General features: G+C 38.5%; 1 protein-coding gene and 1 long non-coding RNA gene across 3 annotated transcripts in view; one reads left to right on the forward strand and one right to left on the reverse strand.

Annotated features, from left to right (window-relative positions):
• GNB1 (G protein subunit beta 1) overlaps nt 1-20,768 on the reverse strand; it is a 51,632-nt gene extending 30,864 nt beyond the window's left edge. The window contains exon 1 of one of the 2 annotated variants that reach the window (XM_085307140.1): nt 20,509-20,768. The gene's annotated coding sequence lies outside the window, so the exon portion shown is untranslated. The remainder of the gene's footprint in view (nt 1-20,508) is intronic. The other variant, XM_085307139.1, reaches the window with a different exon arrangement.
• Nucleotides 20,769-20,803: 35 nt separating this feature from the next.
• The window catches only part of LOC146594626 (uncharacterized), a 20,525-nt gene continuing 19,714 nt past the window's right edge, over nt 20,804-21,614 (forward strand). The window contains exon 1 of the long non-coding RNA XR_014896128.1: nt 20,804-20,853. This is a non-coding gene — a long non-coding RNA (uncharacterized LOC146594626). The remainder of the gene's footprint in view (nt 20,854-21,614) is intronic.

Below are 21,614 nucleotides of genomic sequence, written 5' to 3' on the forward strand. Positions count from 1 at the left end.
AAAAAAAAAAAAAAAAAAAAAAAAAGCTTCACTCAGTATTAAAATTAAGGTAAAATAATTTCAAATGCGAACTTGTTAATCTGTTACATCCTCCATCTTTTCTATCTGACATGTAAAGCTCTATGCATGCAGACATTCAGTAATTTAGGATGAAGGTGCTTCTGTTCTGGTACACAAAACTCACCACCACCATTACACACTGAGCTACATATCAGAGAAAGTCAATGAAACTGGAAACTGCAAGTTATTTTCCTTTATTAAAATAGTCTCCTTACAATCTGCATATCTGATTATCACACAGAATGGTTGAGGGTCGAAAGGGACCTTTAGAGACTTCACCACCTCTCCAAGCAAGTCTGTTCTAGTGCTCTGTCACACTCACAGTAAAGAACTTTACCTTAGATTTCTGCATTTCAGTTTGTGCCCATTGCCTCTTGTCCTATTGTTGGGCACCACTGGAAAGAGGCTAGGCTCCATCCTCTTTGCATCCTTCCTTCATATATTCATATGCCTTGTTAAAATCCCCCCTCAGCCTTCTCTTCTCCAGGCTGAACAATCCCAGCTCTCCCAGCTTTTCCTCATATGAGAGATGCTCTAATCCCTTCATCATGTTAGTGGCCCTTTGCTGGACTCACTCCTGTAGCTCCATGTCTCTCTTATACAGCAGAGCCCAGCACTGGACCCAGCACACGACATGTGGCCCTACCCATGCTGAGGGGAGGGGGAGAGAATACCTCCTCCAGTCTGCTGGTGATGGTCTTCCTAACACAGGCCTTCTTTGCCATAAGGTCACATTGTTGGCTCATGGCCAACTTCTCGTCCAGTGGGACTTCCAGCTCCTTCTCTGCAGAGCTGCTTTCCAGCAGGTGAGCCCCCAGCCTGCAGGTGCATGGGGTTATTCCTCCATAGGTGTAGGACCCTGCACTTGCTTTTCTTGAACTTCATAAGCTTCCTCTCTGCCCAGCTCTCCAGTCTGTCAAAGTCTCTCTGAATGGCAGCACAGCCCGCTGGTTTCTCATCCACTCCTCCCTGTTCTGTACCATCAGCAAACTTGCTAAGGGTGAGCTCTGTCCCTTTATCCAGGTCATTGACGAATACGTTGAACAATACTGGACCCAGTATTGACCCCTGGGGGACATTGCTAGTTACACATCTTCAGCTGGACTTTCTGCCACTGATCATAACCTTCTGAGCGCTGCATTCAGCCAGTTTTCAATTAACCCCACTGTCTGCTTATCTATCTCATACTTCCTCAGCTTGCCTATGAAGATGTTATGAGAGACAGCATCAAAAGCCTTATCATGAGACAAGATCTTAAAAAATAAGAAATTACATGACCTTTCCAAATCATTACCAAGTCCTATCCAAAATTCCAATTATATCACCAAGCAACAGGAATTAGAAGCCTAAAATTTAAACACATGCTTCAAGACTGCTTTGTATACGTAAAAATTCTCCTTGGTTTGATGGTTTTTTCCTAACTTTCAACATAAGCAGGTCTATTGCACAGCCTGAAAGCACACTGTGAGTATCTGCTTTTGTATGAGTTACCTCAAGAGGTAATTTCAGTTCAAATTTTTCTTGTCAAGCCACAGATCTGTATTCCAGGAAGCCTAACCTTTGCTGTCACATCCTACAGGAAGAGTTTTGAAGGCTAGCCTACAGCAGTATCAAATAGTATTTTGAAATTCATAGATCTAAATATATTATGTAAATCAGTATACCCCTCCACGCTACACTGGCAACATCTGAGAATCTTCTGCACTGTCCATAATTCCTTATCACACGAGGTTTGAAAATTATAAGCAATACAGGGCTGCAAAACATACTTCTCTAGTTTGAATGATGCTCAAGTGTAGAGCTCCTTTGAAACTCATTGAAAACTCTCCTGAAGTAAAAAGATAGCCTGCCTGGACCATTGCTGTGGGAGGTATTCCCTTCTTTGTGTGTTGCAGAGTTGCCAAGTTCCCAGATGGAGCAGGTATTTTGCTCAGACATTTTCCCATGTATTAGAGTGAAGTACACTCTAATAATAGGGTGAATATATGAGTACTAAATAGATGAGTGCTAAGGCTCATTATGCAACAGTTACAAAAACTGGTTGAAGAGCTAGCAATATTATTTCCATTTTTAATACAGCAAGCACAGTAAAGAATAATTACATAAGCTAAAATTTAGTATCTGTAATTGAATCAATTGCAAACTCACAAATGTCTCATTACATACAGCTCAATTCTTCAAATACGGGTTCCATTTTAATTAGGCAGCTTTCTGTAAGAGTTACTGCTACTAATACTTCACAAGTTTTACATGTTTTTAATCTTTTTAAAAAGAATATTCAGTAAAGTTATGTTATTCAAAAACCGTTGTGCTCACCATGCCTGAAGACAAGTTTTCTGAAGATGAGTTTTCTGATAAGTGTAACTCTTCATCTGTACAGCACGCATAGAAATTTGTGGGGAAAAATCACGGAATGGTTGAGGTTGGAAAGGACCTCTGGAGATCATCTAGTTAAACCCCCCTGCTCAAGCAGGGTCCCCTAGAGCACATTGCAAAAGATCCCATCCAGACAGCTTTTGATCATCTCCAAGGAAGGAGACTCCACAATCCCCCTGGGCAACTTGTTCCAGTGCTCAAACTATACTCAAGTTCTGCAGCCCATGACTTCATAATATGCCTATATAAAATTACAGCGCTATTAAGAATTAACTGTCATGAATACAAGTGACACTTCGGTGAATTTAAGTCATTTTTGAATATCCTGCTTTCCAATACGGTGTCAGAGACCTGCTCCAAAACTGCTCCAAAATAAAACTCATGAAAAAATTTACTAAATGCAAAACCCTCAGTGCTATTATATAGTGATGCAACATGCTACTGAAACTCACGAAACTCCAACTATATCCGTTTTGCATAACCCACCACCTTGTGCTTGTATATTTAAATTTTCTAGAAACCAAGGACTCACCACTCCCTATGTTGAACAAGTGTTTGAAAATAAACCTTTAGGATAGTTTGCCACTTTCTCAAAACAGAATACTGATCAGCAGAGAACAGTGCTGAAGATCTTGGCAGGGACACATGCTTATAATAAACGGCTCTGTGGTAGATCGGCCAGTCTCCTTCTGCCACCAACAGTGAACAAACTCAAGCTGTTTTCACAGAAGACAGTGTCCTTATGTTGCCAAAATACTCACATTTCCTGAAGTTAATCCCATGACCTACATTTTAAAAATCATACTGATGCAATATTTAAGCATATAAATCTGGACTGTTACAGGTCACTTCATTAATCCCTTCTAAATGCATCTCTGTGTGCATTATTAAGTCTTAAATCTAAGTACAGTGGAAAAATGTAAAGAATGAAAGAATAGATTACAAGTTTAACTGACTACTGAAACTTATATGCCTAAATGTATGCTGATTAAGAGGGTTCTACTTAAGAGAGTGCAGCAAACAGACAGTAAACAGAGGCAGTATGTGCAGCCATTAACACAGAAGGTGCGAGAAGATATCTTTGTTTCCAGCCTTAGTAGTGCCTACTTCCTCAAACACAGTCACAACACACCACAAAGCATTTACCTGTACCTATCTATTGGGAGCTGCTGCATCAGCTGCGTCAGATCTTTGACCCAGACAGACCCTCTGACAGCAGATGCAACACTACAGGTCTTAGGCTGCAGGGAGTGCTTGGGAGCCTCTCCAGAAGGCCCAGGCTGACAGTCAGCTCTCCTGCAAAAGGTGCGCTGCTGTTGATGAGTTGTGTTAAGTAAAGGAGTTACAGGAGGAAGCCAGTAGGCTGTGTACCATCTGCAAAAATGAGCAGAAGATAGACAGGGCATTCTTGGAGACCATACTGCTCCACGAGTCCCAGTCCCTCGCTTCAGAGGAATTGCTGGAGGGTTCTGTGCCAAGGGAAACAGTACATCACAACTGTAGAAGAAGGCTGGAAACTGGTCACTTCTTGTGGGAGGAGAAAGGCCCCTAGTCCTCCCAAAGACTTGCAGTTGAAGAACCAGTTCAGTGCCCTCCAGGCTGAGGAGGAGTTGGTCATGTCTTCAAGGGAAGCAGCTGGGCCAACAGACCCTACGCCTTGCAGGAACACTCAGAAAAAGCAGTGAGTGATTGCTGTGGGTGACTCCATGCTGCAGGGGACAGAGGCACCTATCTGCCAACTTGACCTCCTGTCTAGAGAGGCTTGCTGCCTGCCAGGTGCTCATATATGGGATGTCATTGAAAGACTGACAAGGCTTCTACACACATCAGATTACACTCTATTGCTCTTTCATGGGGGCGCTAATGATACCAAGGGCAAATTAGAAAACCATCAAAAAGGATTTCAGAGCTCTAGAGACGGTGGTCAAAGGTCTGGGAGCCCAGGTGACCTCCTCAATCCTGCGAATGAGGTGGAAGGATGGGAGAAGGAATAGATGGATTTTCCAAGTTAACAACTGGTTGCGCCGCTGGTGTTGGCAACAGGGTTTTGATTTCTATYATCATCGGATCCTGTTTGAAGATCAGCAACTGACAGGGAAAGATGGGATCCACCTCAGTAAGCGAGGCACACGTCTTTGCCAACCACCTGGAATGTATTGATCTCTGCCTAGGAGTGGAGGAAGAGCAAGTCGAGAGCTTATGGGTAAGGGTTAAAGGGGACGCTAACGTGCGTGACACTGTTGTGGGTGTCTACTAGAGGCCACCTGATCAGGAAGAGGAAGTCAATGAGGCCTTCTACAGACAGCTGGAAGTAGCCTCATGATCACAGGCCCTGGTTCTCATGGGCCAGGATATCTGCTGGAAAGACAACACAGCTAGGCACAAACAGTCCAGGAGGCTCCTGCAGAGCACTGATAACTTTTTGACACAGTTGGTGGAATAGCCAACAAGGAGAGGTGTGCTGCTGGACTTCATACTAACCAACAAAGAAGGACTAGTTGGAGATGTGAAGACTGGGGGCAGCCCTGGCTGCAGTGACCATGAGATGGTGGAGTTCAGGATCCTGCRTGGAGCAAGCAGGGCAGTAAATAGGATTGTAACACTAGAGTTCAGGAGAGCAGACTTTGACCTCTTCAGAGAGGTCATGCCATGGGCTAGGGCCCTAGAATGAAGGAGGGGTCCAAAAGAGCTGGCTAATATTCAAGCATCACTTCCTCCAAGCTCAAGAGTGGTGCATCCTAAGGAGAAAGAAGTCCAGCAAAGGGGGCAGGAGATCTGCATGGATGAGCAAGGAGCTCCTGGCAAAACTCAAACAGAAGAAGAAAGTATACAGAATGTGGAAAAAGGGACAGTCCACTTGGGAGGAATACAGGAACACTGTTAGAGTATGCAAGGATGCAACAAGGAAGGCTAAAGCCCATTTGGAATTAAATCTGGCAAGGGATGTCACGGACAAGAAGAGGGGCTTCTTCAAATATCTCAGTAGCAAAAGGAATACTAGGAAAAATATGGGCCTGCAGCTGAATGGGGTGGGTGCCATGTTGATGAAGGATACAGCAAAGGGAGAGCTATGAATGCCTTCTTTGCTTCAGTTTTTACTGCTAAGACCGGCACTCAGGAATCCCAGAGCCTGGAGACAAAAGAGTCTGGAGAAAAGACGACTTTTCCTTGGTCAAGGAAGACTGAGTTAGAGATCATTTAGGCAAATTTGTCACCCACAAATCCATGGGCCCTTATGGGATGCACCTACAAGTACTAAGGGAGCTGGCAGATATTATTGCTAGGTCACTCTCTATCATCTTTGAAAGGTCATGGAGAACAAGAAAGGTGCCTGAGGACTAGAAGAAAGCCAGTGTTACTCCCGTCTTCAAAAAGGGCAAGAAGGACCCAGAAAATTACAGGCTACTCAGCCTCACCTCCACCCCTGAAAAGGGACAGAGAAGGGATCTTATCAATGTCAAGCAGATAGGGCTGGACTCTTCTCAGTGGTGCCAAGCGACAGGACAAGAGGCAACAGGCTCAAACTGAAAAACACGAAGTTCCACCTGAATATAAGGAAGAAATTCTATCCTATGAGAATGACAGAGGACTGGAATGGGTTGCCCCGAGAGGCTGTGGAGTCTCCTCCCCTGGAGATATTCAAAACCCACCTGAACACAATCCTGTGCAGCATCCTCTAGATAATCCTGTTTGAGCAGGGGGGCTGGATTAGATGATCTCCAGAGGTCCCTTCTAACCTCAACAACTGTGATTAAGAGAACTTTAAAGAAGTCCACGAACATTAATACTTCTGCTAGTTTAATGATACAAGTCAATGACTTCCTCACTACATATTTTCTTTTCTGAATGAAATTCGTATTTACGAGAATTCTAATGTCTCCTGATAAGTAGCTTGTATTGGGAGCTAAGTTAATTGTAAGGAAAAACTTAACATTCAGCATCAGTTTTCAAACAAGCTTTGATTCCTTTTATCACATTAACCAGAAAATATCCTGGTTTGGTGTGGGTTTCCCTCCCCCTCCCCCCAGATTTCTGGCGAACTGGATTAAGAAGAGAATTAAGATTTAGTCTGCAGTTTTTAAGCTTTTCACACAGTAATTTTAAGACTAGAACTCACAGCTTTAACTTAAAAAAAAGCAGATCTGAAAGCAGCTTAGTCTACATGTGAACACAGAAAAACTCAACATGCACACAAAATGCAATGAATATTTATTAAGGAAGTTACACCAACTAAAATTTGGAAAAGTTAGGTTTTAAAGAATTCAGAGTTATAATTATTTCTATATAGTCACCAAGGCAAGAAATATCCACATTAAAAAGTAAAACCACCCTAGAAATTAGAGATTTGATATGTAATGTTCTCTGTATAGTATGTATCTAGCTGACATCAGAATCTCAAAAATACCTCAGAAACAATGTATCTCACTTTTGAAGTACAGCCATCTAGATGATGTTCATTTCAGAGCACTTTCTTTTTTCTTTCGTTTCTCCAGTAGACATGCTACCATTTGGACTACAAAACAAAAGCCAATCAGACCCATTTCTAAATGGGCAGAAGGTTTATTAAACCTTCAACAATTGCTTAAAAGAATCTCTTTTCCAGATTTTCAAGGTCATTTCTATCAAATGAAGAAGCCATCACTGATAAATCAAAGTGGTGGTGTTAGGGTGGAAACCTTCATAACACAAGGCCCCAAGACAGACTCTAAATCCACTTCATACTACATCCAGGTCAACAGACTTTCTTTTTGTTAGTTGAAAGATCAGGTTTTGCCTTGCACTTGAGCTTCATAAATAAGTACAGGTTTAAGGAAGAAATCAGAACTATTTGCAGAGCCTTACAATAATTAACATTGGCTAAAAATTGGTGAGGATCTCCAGTTGCCATTTCTTATACCAACTGGCATCTTCCATTGTTTACTTCAATTCTCACCATTAATCTTCACTTTTTACTAGCATTTTTATTTCCTCTGTAAACTTACCAGAAGCTGTTTACCTAAACAGGGCTAAGCACTTGCACAACAGGAATCTCAGTGCTACTTTTATACTTTCTCCTACTAGGCTAAAAAACGTCTGCTCTTTAACTGAGACATGTAAGTCAAAAAATTTTTAGCTGTTCTCCCAGGCCAAGTAACTTCTCCAGACCATAGTTCATTTACTTCCAACATTTTTTGTCACAGTAACTATTTATATCCCCTTGGAATTGCACCAAAATTATTTTGTTCTGTCTTTTTTTGAGGAAACACAATTTTTGACATATGCCCTTCATCATCAGAAAGGCTTAAGATCTTTACTTAAGAGGAAAAAAGAAGCACAGCAAGAGCTATTTGGGAAGTTGGTAGTGATGAGAACAATTTCATAGTGTGGACTTAGAAGTGTTAAGGAGGCAAAAAGAGGGGAATAGATTAGTCAAATGAAAGAAAGCTGCCTGGCACATGAAGTGTAACAGCAATCTGTTTGCAGAGTAGTTAAACATGTTAAACATGTGGGGGGGAACAAACAAACAGAAAACAAAACAGAAAATACCCTATTTCCTTTCCACTGGACCTAAAGTAATGTCGTAGTATTAGAATAACATCCTTTCACAAGCTGTGTAAACTCTCACTCAGATCAGTTGAACCTATAGGCAGCAGGTTTTGGGCAGTTTGAAATGCAAATTATAAACAGAACACTCTAATAAATAGAAGCATGTTGTTGTACAACAAAACAGTTTACATGTCATCCCAATGTGACAAATCAATAGGATAACATAGCAATTATTAAAAAAAATGTACTTCACATCTAAGCACATATATTTTTTCTTTCTAAGGAAAGTAACCTGCCAGGAACATATGTATTTATGTACTTAAGTTATGTAACCCATGATTTAAGAACACGCCTATGCAAGGTTACAGTCGTATTAAGAATCATCTTTGCTAGTTCTCATAAAGTTTCCAAGGATTATAAAAAAAGTCATTTCTGGATATGCTCTTTTTTTCCATTAAGTTTTCAGTTTATGCTCTGTGACCTAAAGTATGTTCGAAAAGTTGTCATGAAGACTTATTTCTCTAGCATGATTATGTTCTGTTCAAACTCTCCCCAAATAACTCATTAGACACTGAGGAGGGCACAGGGCATGACTCTTGAGCTGAATTAATAGGCAGCGGTTAGCTGCATAACCTAGCACAGAAACAGGTCATTACACCATTCCTTGTTACCCAAGCAATCAGATGATTCAAGCAATGTTCACTGAAAGTAAGTGAAGGTGAAAAAGTAAGAGAAGAATAAAAGTATTTTCCAAAGGCCTGAAGACTCTATCAGCTCTGTTTGTCAATGCATCTCTGTTGGCATTATCTTCCCACCTACCTTCTCGACCTTACTAAGAATCATGTATTGTTTCACATATTACCATTAGAGTGACATCAGTAGGTACACTAAGATCTTCATTACAGTATTAGTATATTAGAGCAAAAGGACTATATGAGCACGTACTTATAACACAAAAAAGAGGAAATAAAAATAGCAAGTCAGATATAAAAAATTAATATTCTTCATATATATAAAATCAGTAAGACCGATCCAGGCACGAGCATTAAAAAAAAAAACAAATAAACAAAAACAAAACAAAAAAAACTTCCTATCTTAAAAAAAGATTGTTGTATTTTTTATTTCCCTAAGTTTTAGCTCAACTATTTTATCAGCACAAGCTGAATCATCCGCTTCACTATATATGTCAGCTAGTAAAGAATCAACTGAGAATCAGTTGCTTTCTATTCACAACATTAAAAAAAAAAAAGGCAGGGTGTGAGTATACATTCAGATACAACTAACTGACTAGCTATTCCTACTAATTTTGAATGGTTTGAATTTCAAGAATGTATTAATAAATGTTGTGAAGTGTAGCATTTTGAAAGTTAATCAAATAAACATACTCTTCTTGAGCCAATCAAGCCATTTACAGGTACAAAAATATCTTTTATGGGCAATCAATTCTGCTTCTGAAAAGTGCCTCCCTCACCCATGCATGTAGGCACACTGACTTCAGTTGAGGTAAGTTACATGCTTAAATGTCTTACTGGACTATGCTCATCAAAACACTAATGAAAAATATGTTTTCAGAAACAGAAAGATAATTTCTATTCTACCAAATCTGCATTGTACTTTACAAGACGGACCAAAAAGTTCCACACCAAATGCCTTTCAATATTAGGGTCCGGTCTTGAAAATACTTCAGCAAAACAGATTCTTGTCTCAGCTCTCAAACTGAGAAAGTAAGCAAGACTGCTTTACTAAAAACACAACCATTTAGGATGTGCTGCACAAGGGCTTAATAACTACTATCACATCCTCCTGCATGGACAAAAATATGGAAATATGGTAGTAAAACCTTGTGAACAAATACCATCTGCTCCACTTGCGTCCCTCTCACCCTGATGGTTCACAACAACCTCAGAGATCATCTGAAAGGAAAATACTTCTTTAAAACTATTTGTGTTCAAAACACTATCCAAATAGCACAATTAAGGAAAAACAAAAAATACTGAAATAAGAATTCAGTTGTTCAAACAATATGTCAGTCCTGAGTAAAAGTTTAACAAAACATTTTTAGAATGAAGTTAAGCTACTCCTATTCATGAAATAACTCATTTCCAGTACAAGCCTGAAAAAAAAATAAATAAATGGACCTTAAAATCAATATAGTGGATAAAAGAATCCTCAGTAGAGATTAAAGTATAGCATGATTTTCTTAATCTTTACACCCAAAATAGATTGAGCAATACTTTGTTCTCTAGCCCTGCAATCAGCATAATCCATCTTCAGTCAAGGTGCATGCAGTTTCATTTGGTTCTCATAGCAACGATTTATATCCAATAGCAGCTCACTGATTTCTCCCAGCAATTGCTCTATTTTGATGCTTACTGCTGATACAAAATAAAGTTAAGGTACAGGAAAACAGTAACAAGAAAAGGAAGACTGACAGACTGAAAACTGGAACACAGGAGACCTCCAAGTCATTAGACTGAGAAGGGGTGTTTGGGAATATGCAATGTAGCAATACTTAAACTGATACCAAAGGTAATCTCCAAGTACAACCCAGGGACAGCACTACAACAGAAAACACAGATACAGCAGGAAATACTTGCTTTCACATTCTCAGCATCGCATTCACCCTTTTACAATATTCAGCATTAGTCTTCAGTTAGCAGTCATATTCTTCTAGACATTATGCATCTGGGTAAGTGATCAAAACAAAGAGGAAAATAAGAGCAAAATAACATGGAAAAAAATGGAGAAAGAACTTCTGGAGATGAGGGCCAGAGAGAATGAATTAAGAAAGCCAAAACTAAAAACATCATAAGACAACCTGACTTATTTCAGGGCAAAAAAAAAAAAAGTGCAAAGTGAAGCCAAGAAAGTAAAGCCTGTTTAACAGGGCAGTAACAATATGGTAACGTAGCTGAAATACCTGTAATTCATGAGGTTCTGCACTGATTTCCTAGATCCTTTGCATACTCACTTTATACAAGCACTCTCATGTTTGAGACACTCAGCACTACTGTTGTGCAAGACTGAGATTTTTGGGGAAAGATTTAAACATAAAACACACTAACTGCAGTAAATAACGTATTATCTTGGTGATTTAAAAATGGAAGCAAAGGGATCTGAAGACAGACCACTTTCATCTTACCTGGCACATTCAGTTTTCTGATTTGGGAACATCACAGTCATAGTAGCTCCCATCTCTAATCTTTAGCTTCCACCTTATCTTTAAGTTCCTGCACCTGCTGTAAGAAGAGCAGAACTGCTCATTAACTAGCACTTGAACTACCTCAGTTTACAGTACAGTGCATGACAGGAAATTATCTCCCATCTTGGTTTCCTTAATATGCTGGGTTGTGAACTGGCAAGGCAGTTGCTGATTCATAGATGTCTATGCCACTCTTTGCAACAGGAACAAATGCAGTTTCCCTACAGTGATTCCTTTAGAGTTTTGATTCAGAACTGCAAGGATATGGAACAAAAAGTTACTGCAGGACAAATTAGACTGAAATTTCAACCAAGTCTCCAACTCTCGATGATACATATGCAGGTATAAACAGCAGTCACTGCTGGCTGAGTAATACAGTATAACATCCCACTTCAAAGCATATGAACAGATTTTCCAGGTTAATTCCAATATTAGCAGATAAAAATGAATTTCCCAAAGCTCAATTTACTATGAGTTCTGTCTTTTGATAGGAGTTAAGGGGAGAGAGGCGAACACAGACTAAAACTAAACAAGATGATTACTGCTCATCTTCTCATATCTAAGGAGTTGCCCAAGATTTCCAAAATGTTTTGAGGAACTTCCTCCTATTTTCAAAGTTTCTGAGTTTATAACATTTAAGATGTTTCCTCCTTTTCTTCAAGGCTGTACTCTATTTCATTAGAGGAGATAGATTATTCTTTGTGAAAAAATTACATAATTGAATCTTCAATTTGTGGTATTCCGTAAATAGTAACTTGAATACAAAGACACAAAGCTACTATGAACTATTGTGTCCAAGCATATCACTTTTAAAGTACAGGCTCTACAAGAGTACCACCTGACCCATGACTTTGTGTTTATAGGACAGAATGAAGTACTTCGTGACACACTGAAGTTTCACATATTGCCTACAAGCACAAGAATAAAGGAAGATTTTTAATTAATGTTGAATTAATCTGATTTCACTTTCCATTCTCACCTGTGCACAGTAATTTCAAATACTGAAAGGCTAACTGCTGCTCACAAAGGAAGTTCAACACTTAACTGTCAAGCCAAAAAGTGTCATCAAATTTACTCTAGATCAACCTTGATACTCCCATTTTATGAGCGCGCCAGATGGACTATGGCCATTTGGTTTCAAATAGTTAAGTCTCTTTATTTCAATCTTGGCAGAAGTCCATGATTACTAGACTTATTTCCAAGTCAGAACATTCTCATCATCTAATGTATGATGCCAGTGTGTATTATCTACAGAGTAATTTACCTAGTGTATAACTTAAAACACATTTATGGGCGATTCATCCACAAAAATCACAGATTAGTTACTATCATGTTTTGAAGAGCAAGAATACAGTTCTAACTAAATTTGCAGGCATAAAAGATCTATAAATCATTGCCATAAAGATCTATAAACTACTACCTGGATAGTATCTGCTGACTTGTAGGAATTCAAATCCAGGATTTTGTAACCTGAAGCATAATTAAATTGCTATAAGCATTAAGTGAGCTGTTCTTCATCTTTGTACAAACAACACCTTTGCTAAACACATAACAGTGAATCTGTCCAAGTCTTCAGCAGTTTACCACTTCACAAAGAATGTGCAACCAGAATATCAAGCATATGTTCCAACAAAAACACTTCTTTAATTAGTAGGGTATAATTATTTTTAGTACCAAAGGTTTTAGCAGACTATCACATCTACTTTGTTTTTCTAGGCTAATAGGAAAAAAAAATTTGCCACCACCTAAAACATTTCTTAAGTTATTTGGAGAAAAAAGCTTTGGAAGCTAACAGCAAGTATCCAAGAGGACCATACCCAGATTTCTTCTCAGCATCTTGAAGCATGCATATGTCTGTCTTGTTGAGTACTATTACCTTATTTATGGGAAACAGAAAACATACTAAGATTTGTATTATGCAGTTATAAGTCCTGATATTTTATGTATTGAAACTTAAGCGTATGTATTTTTTACCTCTAGATTCTGCACTGCTATGCTCAACATCTAGCACACACACTTGGTATTAAATAAAAATGTATTAGCTGAACAATTTAAATAAACCTACATGGAACATAACTAATTGCTCATATGGCAAAAACCAGATTCACCGCTCCAGTCTGCACCACAAAGAGATCTTACCAGAAATTATTCATACTGTACACTGACATCACACTAAGAAATAGCATTGACCAGAAGTCCTCAAACTTACTGAGTGAACACTTCTGCCTGCCCTTAAAGAGTTCCTTTACGAAAGAAAACAAACATTAACCTTTAAGATCTATGTATGAGCAAGAGGCACATTCATGTCTTCTGTACACTTCTAATTGTGCAGCTCTGAATCGCCTCCTACTGCTCAACTGTTTCAGGAAACCACACTTAAATATCTACAATAGCCTAAATAGATGGGCTGAATACAGAGTGTTCAGTAAAACAGCATTTACTATAGCAGTCAAAATTCCTCCAACTTCAAAAGCAAGCCATGTTCCCCTCCAGTTGCAAAAGAACAGCAATATCTCTGTAGTGACCTGCAAGCCAGGGCATCTGGAAAAGTACAAGCATTCAAAAACACCTGTAGGCTCAACAGCCCGCTCAGTAATCCTCAGCAAGAAGTCCAGTAAAATGCATCYCATGTTACCACAAACATTTTAATGAGAAAGTCCCTGCAATGAAGTGTACACTGTTAACACAGGACATTTGTAGTGGAGTTACCAAAATAGTTAAATTGCAATTTTAAAGTGAGTAATTACAAATCCATCTGTCAGAAGCATTGGAAATCTGTTTAAAATCTGTTTCAAAAACAGATTTCCAACACTCAGATTTTGTTCCACAAAGATAAAACAAAATCCACTCAGCTTGTCAAATGGTTTCGCAAATAATATTATATTATATTACCTCTACTATTGACATATTCCAATAAATCCTAAAATATTGTCAGGCTGAACATAAGCATATGTTATTGAACAGACTTAAGATAGTTCCCTAAATCTGGCCATAAATAGACAAAAAGGGTCAGAAATACAGGAAGAACATAAGATGCATAGAATTAACTCACCTGCAATAGTTTCACAACAAACCTTCTTTCTGTACAAAAGAAAAGTAAGAACTGATACCACCTGCTGTAATTAAGCCTACTGTAACAAGAAAAAAAAATACATACAGCATGGCTTTCCTGTCAGTGATGTCAACTTTGTGGGTGTGGCTGTTCACCTTTCTGGAAGTAATACGGGAGCCTGACAAAATTTCTTTAGTTCCTCGTACTCAATATAGCCTGATTTCAGAGCAAGGATAAGCAAAATCAGCACTAATACCTGGATTTGTAAAAAAWTCACAACTACTTTGAAAGGCTGCATGCAGGAGTTTCTAGAGGTAAATATTTTGCATTTACATTTTTTTACTCAGGGAATGGGGGAAGGGGACAAAGGAAGAATAAAAAGTGTTAATAATGACAAAAATCTTTATACAGTTTTTAATAAAATAATGCATTTTTGAAAGCTACATAAAAATATATATTTGTTATGTACAACTCATGTTTTCTTTTTGGGCACCTGGTAGGCAGTTTTGCAATTTCCAAGAAGAGAACAAAATGATAGTCTCATCTGAGGCAAAATTTATGATAAACATAATTGGCAAGAAATTGTAAATAAACCTTTCTGTTGTTATCGACATTCACAAAAAATTTTCAGCTATCTAGATTTCAATTAATCCTTATAACATATAACAGGTATTCCTTTATTACAGAGAATCTTCAGAAGCTGCAGTGATTATATAGGCTGAACTTTTACTTAAATAAAAATATACTTTTAAAATTAGGCAGTTTCATATAATCTCCTTACTGCAATGAAGAGTATCTCTCATTTAAACTACACTTGGTTCTTTTAATCATTTTCTTTCCCTTTGTTCTCTGCTGTTTTTTTCTCCTTCTTCTAGTTCGAAGCACTATCTATGAAAGTATTAAGTTGAATATTATCCTGCCTTTACCACTGTCAGGTACAGAACTATCTCATATCTTGTCTCCTTTATGTTCTTTCCGATCACTTTTTTCAAATCTTTGGCTTTATTTTCATTTAGCCATTAGGAGGATTCCAAAACTGACAAGGCACAGAAAGATTTATTTTTAAACCTTCAAGTCCAACCAAATCAAAAATAACTATAGCTCTTCCCTTCAGAAGTCTGTCACTAGTGACAAAAATATCATTTAAGAATACTTAAGCCAAAATATTTAGAAAAAAAATATTTTAAACAGGTCTATCCAAATATTCAAGTCAGAAAAATCTCTGCGATCTTGGTACTAACTTACACAGATTGCTTTCCCACAAGCCAAGCAAGGCTTAGACTAATAAGCAAGTTTCCAATATTAGTTGATCCACAGTATTCATCTATAGGCACACTTTAAGCCTACAGTGAGTTTCAGATACTGGAATTAATTTAGCCCTCAATGAAAAAGGGCTATACTTATTTGGATAACTTTGCATTTATCTTGAGTGCAGACATAGGTAATTTCCATGGACCAGCTGACAAATGGTAACCCATTCATTAACCAAAGTCAGGTCTTCTGAACACCTGCAACCTCTTCTGAAGCATTCCCATTTTAAATCTGCTACAGCAGTTTGTATTTCTTATTGAAAATAAGACTTAATCTGTCAATATCAAAACAACTGAAACATTTGCTGCATAACTGCTCTCTCAGACATTTATTCCTGCTACTCTCTGCCCTCCAAAATTGAAGAATTATTTCAATAACAGGTCAATGTATGCACAATCCTTATTTTGTCACCTAAAAACATTAAGAACCAAACAAATAAGTGTTCAAGCATGTCCTGAAAATACTGGGCACTATTTAAAGTCATCATTTCCATGATTCACTACATATCACACTTCTGTGACATTCCAAAAATATATTGTACCTTATATATACAGATTATTATATAGATATCCGATTATATCATCCCTAGTAATACTGAGCATATGATATGCAAAACAAGCAACACCATTCAGTTGTTTCCAGATAAACACAAATAAGTATTGTCATGTCATTACTCTCTAGCTAAGTTCAAGAACAAACAAGTTCTGCGTGCCTAGAGATGTACTGGGAAAGGCAGATATTGCCCCTTCCACCTAATACACTCAAGGTTTCAGCTGCAGTCTTCCAAACAAGCAGAAATATTTCATTTTATTCCAAGAGTTACATATCATATGACATTATTACATTATATGCCACACTATAATAGATCTAGTAGCTTCCAAGAGCACTTGATACAAATGAATACCATTTGGCAAGATATTTGTTATAAAGTACATATTCTAGAAAGCTAGTGTTAAAAAACATACCTGGTCTTTGTGTATTTCTATTCAAAGACTAACCATCTCCTCTCTTTCCCTCTCTACTTGAAAATTCATAGTGTTTTAATAAAAATGCAGTATTCTGCTTGAAAAGCTTTTTTGGAATGGCCACTTTTTTCATGGAAGTCTTCTGGTATAAAATTTACATTGATTACTTCGGCACCTAAAGTAAAGGTACTGTTAGTAGCTGACTCAAAGCTTTTAAAAAGCTCTCAATATCCTGCTGAACAACCAGTTCTAATATCTAGCAATTCTGCACACATTTCTGTTTAGCACAAAACAAACCCCTCCACACACAAAAGCCCCACAATATCAGATACCCTGTGAAGAAATAATAAATTTGGATCCTATGTTAAATAGAAACATAGGGACTTAGGAGTGTTTTTTAACATGACTTTGGCTAACACTGGTTCCAGTATTATCAGTGGAAAGAAAAAAAAAGTATTGTGAGTTAAATCTGTATTCTTTTCATTGTGAGCCTGTACTCTAAGCAATCAAGAGACTCTCTTAAAATTTCCACTTTATCTTGAATCAAAGGTTTAACTTAAATTTCACTAACACAAACTAATTAGTTTCAAGGTTACACATATTTTTCCAACATATTTACATAATTAGTAATACTATGTTGTAAAAAATATCCAAAATATAGGCATAACTATAGGCATTAGAGGCTCCAAAGAAGATTCACCTAAGCTTAATTCAACCACTCGAATGCATCATTTCTTATTTCCACTTGTTAATAACAAAGTAGTGCTAAATGGAAATCCTGAAACAATATGGTATGCCATATGGCTAAAACTGGATATTAAAATTGCAAATATCAATTACCAATCCACTAATGCTGAGAGCCAAAATCCATGGACAATAAGAATTTAATCCAATTCAGCAACTAAAACATGAGCCAAGCCTGATATGCAGAAGACAAATCTATAGAAGTTCTCACAAAAAGGAAGCAACTCCAGTTTTATTGCAAATACGTTTATTTGCGAATATTTTTATTGCAAAAAAAAWTTTATTGTTTCTTATATGACCAAACTGAAGCCTTCATAACACCACGAAATTATTAGATACTGTAGCCAGAAACATCTTGCTTAGTTTCAAGAAAGGGCATTCCAMAATCACAAGATGATAAATATTTTAACTATAATTAAAATATTCCTGAAGTAACTGTATTAACATGGTGGGTTACAAACACAAAACAAAACCACTCTTCACATTCCAGGGTAATTTTTAAGAATTTTATTTTATTTTACTAATTTTATTTTTTATTTTACTTCTAAAAGTTATACCACCTGTAGAGAGTGTTACCTCCCTAGATGATGCTATGAAAAAATCTACACTGTAAGTTCTACATGCTTCATAATTACACAAAACTTTATTGTTTACTTTCACATGAAGAAATAAATTCTCATTAAGTCCAAATATCATGTTTTCAAATTTCTTTAAAACAAAAAATAATTTTAAAACTGTTCCATTAGAATTTACTGTGGATTTCTAACTCTACAGTCTGCCAAATACTTCATGACAGGATGCTTGCTACCTACTGACCTAACAACTGCAAGGACTAAAGGATAAATGCAATATCTTACTCAATATAGGATCCCACTTCACCCTTCCCCTTCCTGATCCTGTGGTAAAAGGCCAAAGTACTACTACCGAAAGATTGTACAGCTAGTTTCAAGTTCAACAGCACATTAAAAGTATCAACAAATAGAATAAACAAGAATACTGTTTAAGAAATTGTTTTAAAAAAGTTGTTCTTGAACTAGCCTTCGAGTAAAAGATATTCAGCTAATTTCATGATTTACCTTTTTTTCCCCTCCCCAAAACAAAAGCCTCAACTGCAAATTAGCTCTTCTGTTTCCTGCTTTCCCTCTGTATTAACTACAGATGGGTTATTACAGTAAAGAACAAACATCTAATAATACATAAAGTCACAGATAAACGGAACTAAGTGTCTTGGTATTACCAAAGGTTTGGAGTTCATTTGAATACAGAAGACACAACATAACCAAGTCTTATTTTTCCTGCTATGGCAATGTATTATTTTAAGCCTGAGAATAAAAGTCTCGTATATCAAATATTAACTACAGTATCTAAATAGAATAGCCTGGTTGAGAAGGTTGGTACTATAGCAAAATATCGTAACAATTAAATTGAAAGCTCATTTCTTAAAAGATATTAAAAACAATAAAGATTTTAAAATCCCTAATATCATTTTAAAATATGATACCTTGACAGACACAGAACTCTTTAATATCCCCCAAAAATCTTTCTTACCCTTCTCCATAATGTGAGTAATTATCTAAAATATGTCAATGTTTAAGGCAAAAGCACTTTTTAAAAACTCTACAAATCATGAGGATTTTGAAGCAGATAGGAGACTTATATTACAAAAAGGATGACTGTCTACAAGGAATCTGATGATTACTGGGCTGGTAGAAAATCAGTAATAGTACACAGTCCTAGCAGAAGCTTTGCACATCTATGTTCTAAATTTTAAATATTTTTCAACAACATGTTATGGAAAAACATAACATTTTAACAACATTGAGCAGGCGCTGGAAGGTAAAACGAAAATCATGTCACCCTTTTATCCAGTAACAGCCTACGTGAACATTTCAATAAAACTATTTACTCCTCCCACCTAGTCTCCAATCTGGAAAGCCTCACAAAATTAAGAAAAATATACAGAATTCTTGTAACAATCTTCCAAGTAGTCCTCCCACCCCCACCCCAAAAAAAGAAGAAAGCAAACAGAACCAGAAAGTAAATCTAAAACACAATTAGGGAATAAGATCTAGCTGGCAAGGCTGTGGTGAGGAGGAGTTGAAAAATGAGAGCTGCCTTGCTGCAAACGCCATCTTGTTGCAGTTATTGGGCCCGGGCACAGAAGGATCCATTCATTTACAGCAAAAAGAAAAATCAAACACACACCCTGGCTAATCTGCAGCCACCAAGACAACTATGCTATTATCATCCCTTCTCTTTCTCTTCTCCCAAAGAGCACAGAGGGGGAAAATACACTATATCTAAGACACCTAATATATTACACTTAGAACAAGTTTAGCTTTTAATGCAGTATCTTGATTTTCTCACATGCTTTTTACATGCACATCGACAGCATTTTGTTTTAATTCACATCCTTGTGTTTCACAGACCAGCTTAAAACATGAGATAAACTTACCACAATTACATGTAAATATTTTACAATATCTGTAATAGCTGTAAAATGTTTAATTTTTATTTTCAGTTTTAAATGACCTCTCCAAGCTGAGCCAACTATTCACAAAAGCTGTTTCAACAATCATTTAAGCCTTACTTTTACAGTCCTTTCCTCTTGTTTTCCACTCTGAAGACCATACATAATGTGGCAGTCACTACCCTAGAAAGGATGCCTTATTTAAAATAAGGAGTCCCAGCTACGACTCTGTTAGAGAATAATGAAATATCACATTCTTTAAAATTTCAGCTCATCTTCATGAATGATAAATTGACATCTTGGAATATGCTCTCCATCATTCTGATTTTCTTCTGAATAAGATTTTTTAAAAATAACATTTCCTGCCTCTTTCATGTTTATACACAAGGTTCTATATCTGTTCATTTTTATACAAAGCTGTAGAGCTGGAATAAAAATACTACACCTTAAGAATGCCCTCGTATGAGTAAAAAAAAAAAAAATTAATACCGAAATCTTTTCGATTATAGGCTCAGTACTGAAATAATATTTTAAGAACGCTTCCGAGCAGAAAACTTCATTTTTCTATTGTAGTAAACACCCTCCATGATCTTCGTTATTGCTGTTACAGGCACACAAAAATATGCAGTACCATAATAGATGGGGACACAAATATGCAGGCTAAACACATCCTCACCTCTGATTTTTAAGAGAGAACAAAACCGTTTTCTGCCCCTACCTCCCCCAATAAAAACAGCATGAACAGCCTTCAAGCCCCAGATGTTCCCTCCACTGGACTGGGGGCTGCTAGAAGCAGTCTTACCCTGTTTGTCTCACCCCCGTCTCCGCTTAATCAGTTTTCCACCATTACAGCAGAGGCACCATTGCTTTTTCTTCAATCTYTCTCCAAGTATCCCCTCTGCAGGCTTGATCTCTCTGGAAACTCACCTCTTATACCTTAACACACAAGAAAATACCCTAAACCGGCTAACATAGATCACTACAGCCTAATTATAATTAAAAATGGAACCTTGCAAAATCCAAGGTCTCCTCCCTTTGCGCCTTAAAACCTTCAGGAGAAAATCAGTCCCACCCACACCTTTTTCTCCTCCTCCTCTACCAGCTACAAACACCCTTCTTTTTTAGGGGAAGCTCAAGTATCGAAGAGGTGGGAAAGCGCGGGGGGGGGGGAAGGGAGTATTTCAATCTCGCTATGCGAAGAGGTGGACAGACCATTAACTGCCCTTCCTTCCTGCGGGGGCTAGGAAMGGGTGGGCGAAGAAGAAAGCACCGTGCAGGGTGGCGGGGGAGAAGGTACAACCAGGAGCTCCGAGGTGATGAGAGGATTGAAAGAGCAGCGCAAAGGGAGGAAGAAGGAAAAGAGAAGTGCGGCTGCAATGGGGAAGAATGGGGGAGGGGGGCAGCGTGGAAGCCGCGGAGAGGAAGACGAAACCGGGGATGGAGAGCCGGGGGGGGGAAGGAGGGGGCGGGGGCAAAACCAGGAACCAGTGGGAAGGGGGGGGGTGGGGGGGGGGGTTGAGGGGCCGGGGGGGGGAAGGAGGGGGAGGCCGGGAGCGGCCGAGGAGACGGGGCGGCGGGAAGATGGCTTCGGGGTGGGGCTGCGATACGGACGAGACTCGTAGAGCCGAGCAGAGGTGAAGAGGCACCGGCGAGCACAGGGCTTCGGCGCGGACCGTGTCGTCGTCGTCGTCGTGTCGTGGCCCCCCCCTCCCCCGCCGCCCTCCTCTCCCCTCAGACGGTTACCTGCCCTTCCGGCCGCTGCTCATTAACGGGGCCGGTATGTCCGCCGCCCGCGGCCCCTGCCTGCTCTGGCTGCGCCCCCGCGGGCTGGGGAGGGGAACGGGGGCGGAGGAGGAGGGGAGCCGTCCGCGCTGTGTCTGGCTGGTCCCGGGGAGACCGCAGCTCGGG

The sequence above is a fragment of the Rhea americana genome, unplaced genomic scaffold (assembly GCF_003343005.1).
Source record: "Rhea americana isolate MKP2758 unplaced genomic scaffold, rheAme1 scaffold_254, whole genome shotgun sequence".
Classification (NCBI taxonomy): domain Eukaryota; kingdom Metazoa; phylum Chordata; class Aves; order Rheiformes; family Rheidae; genus Rhea; species Rhea americana.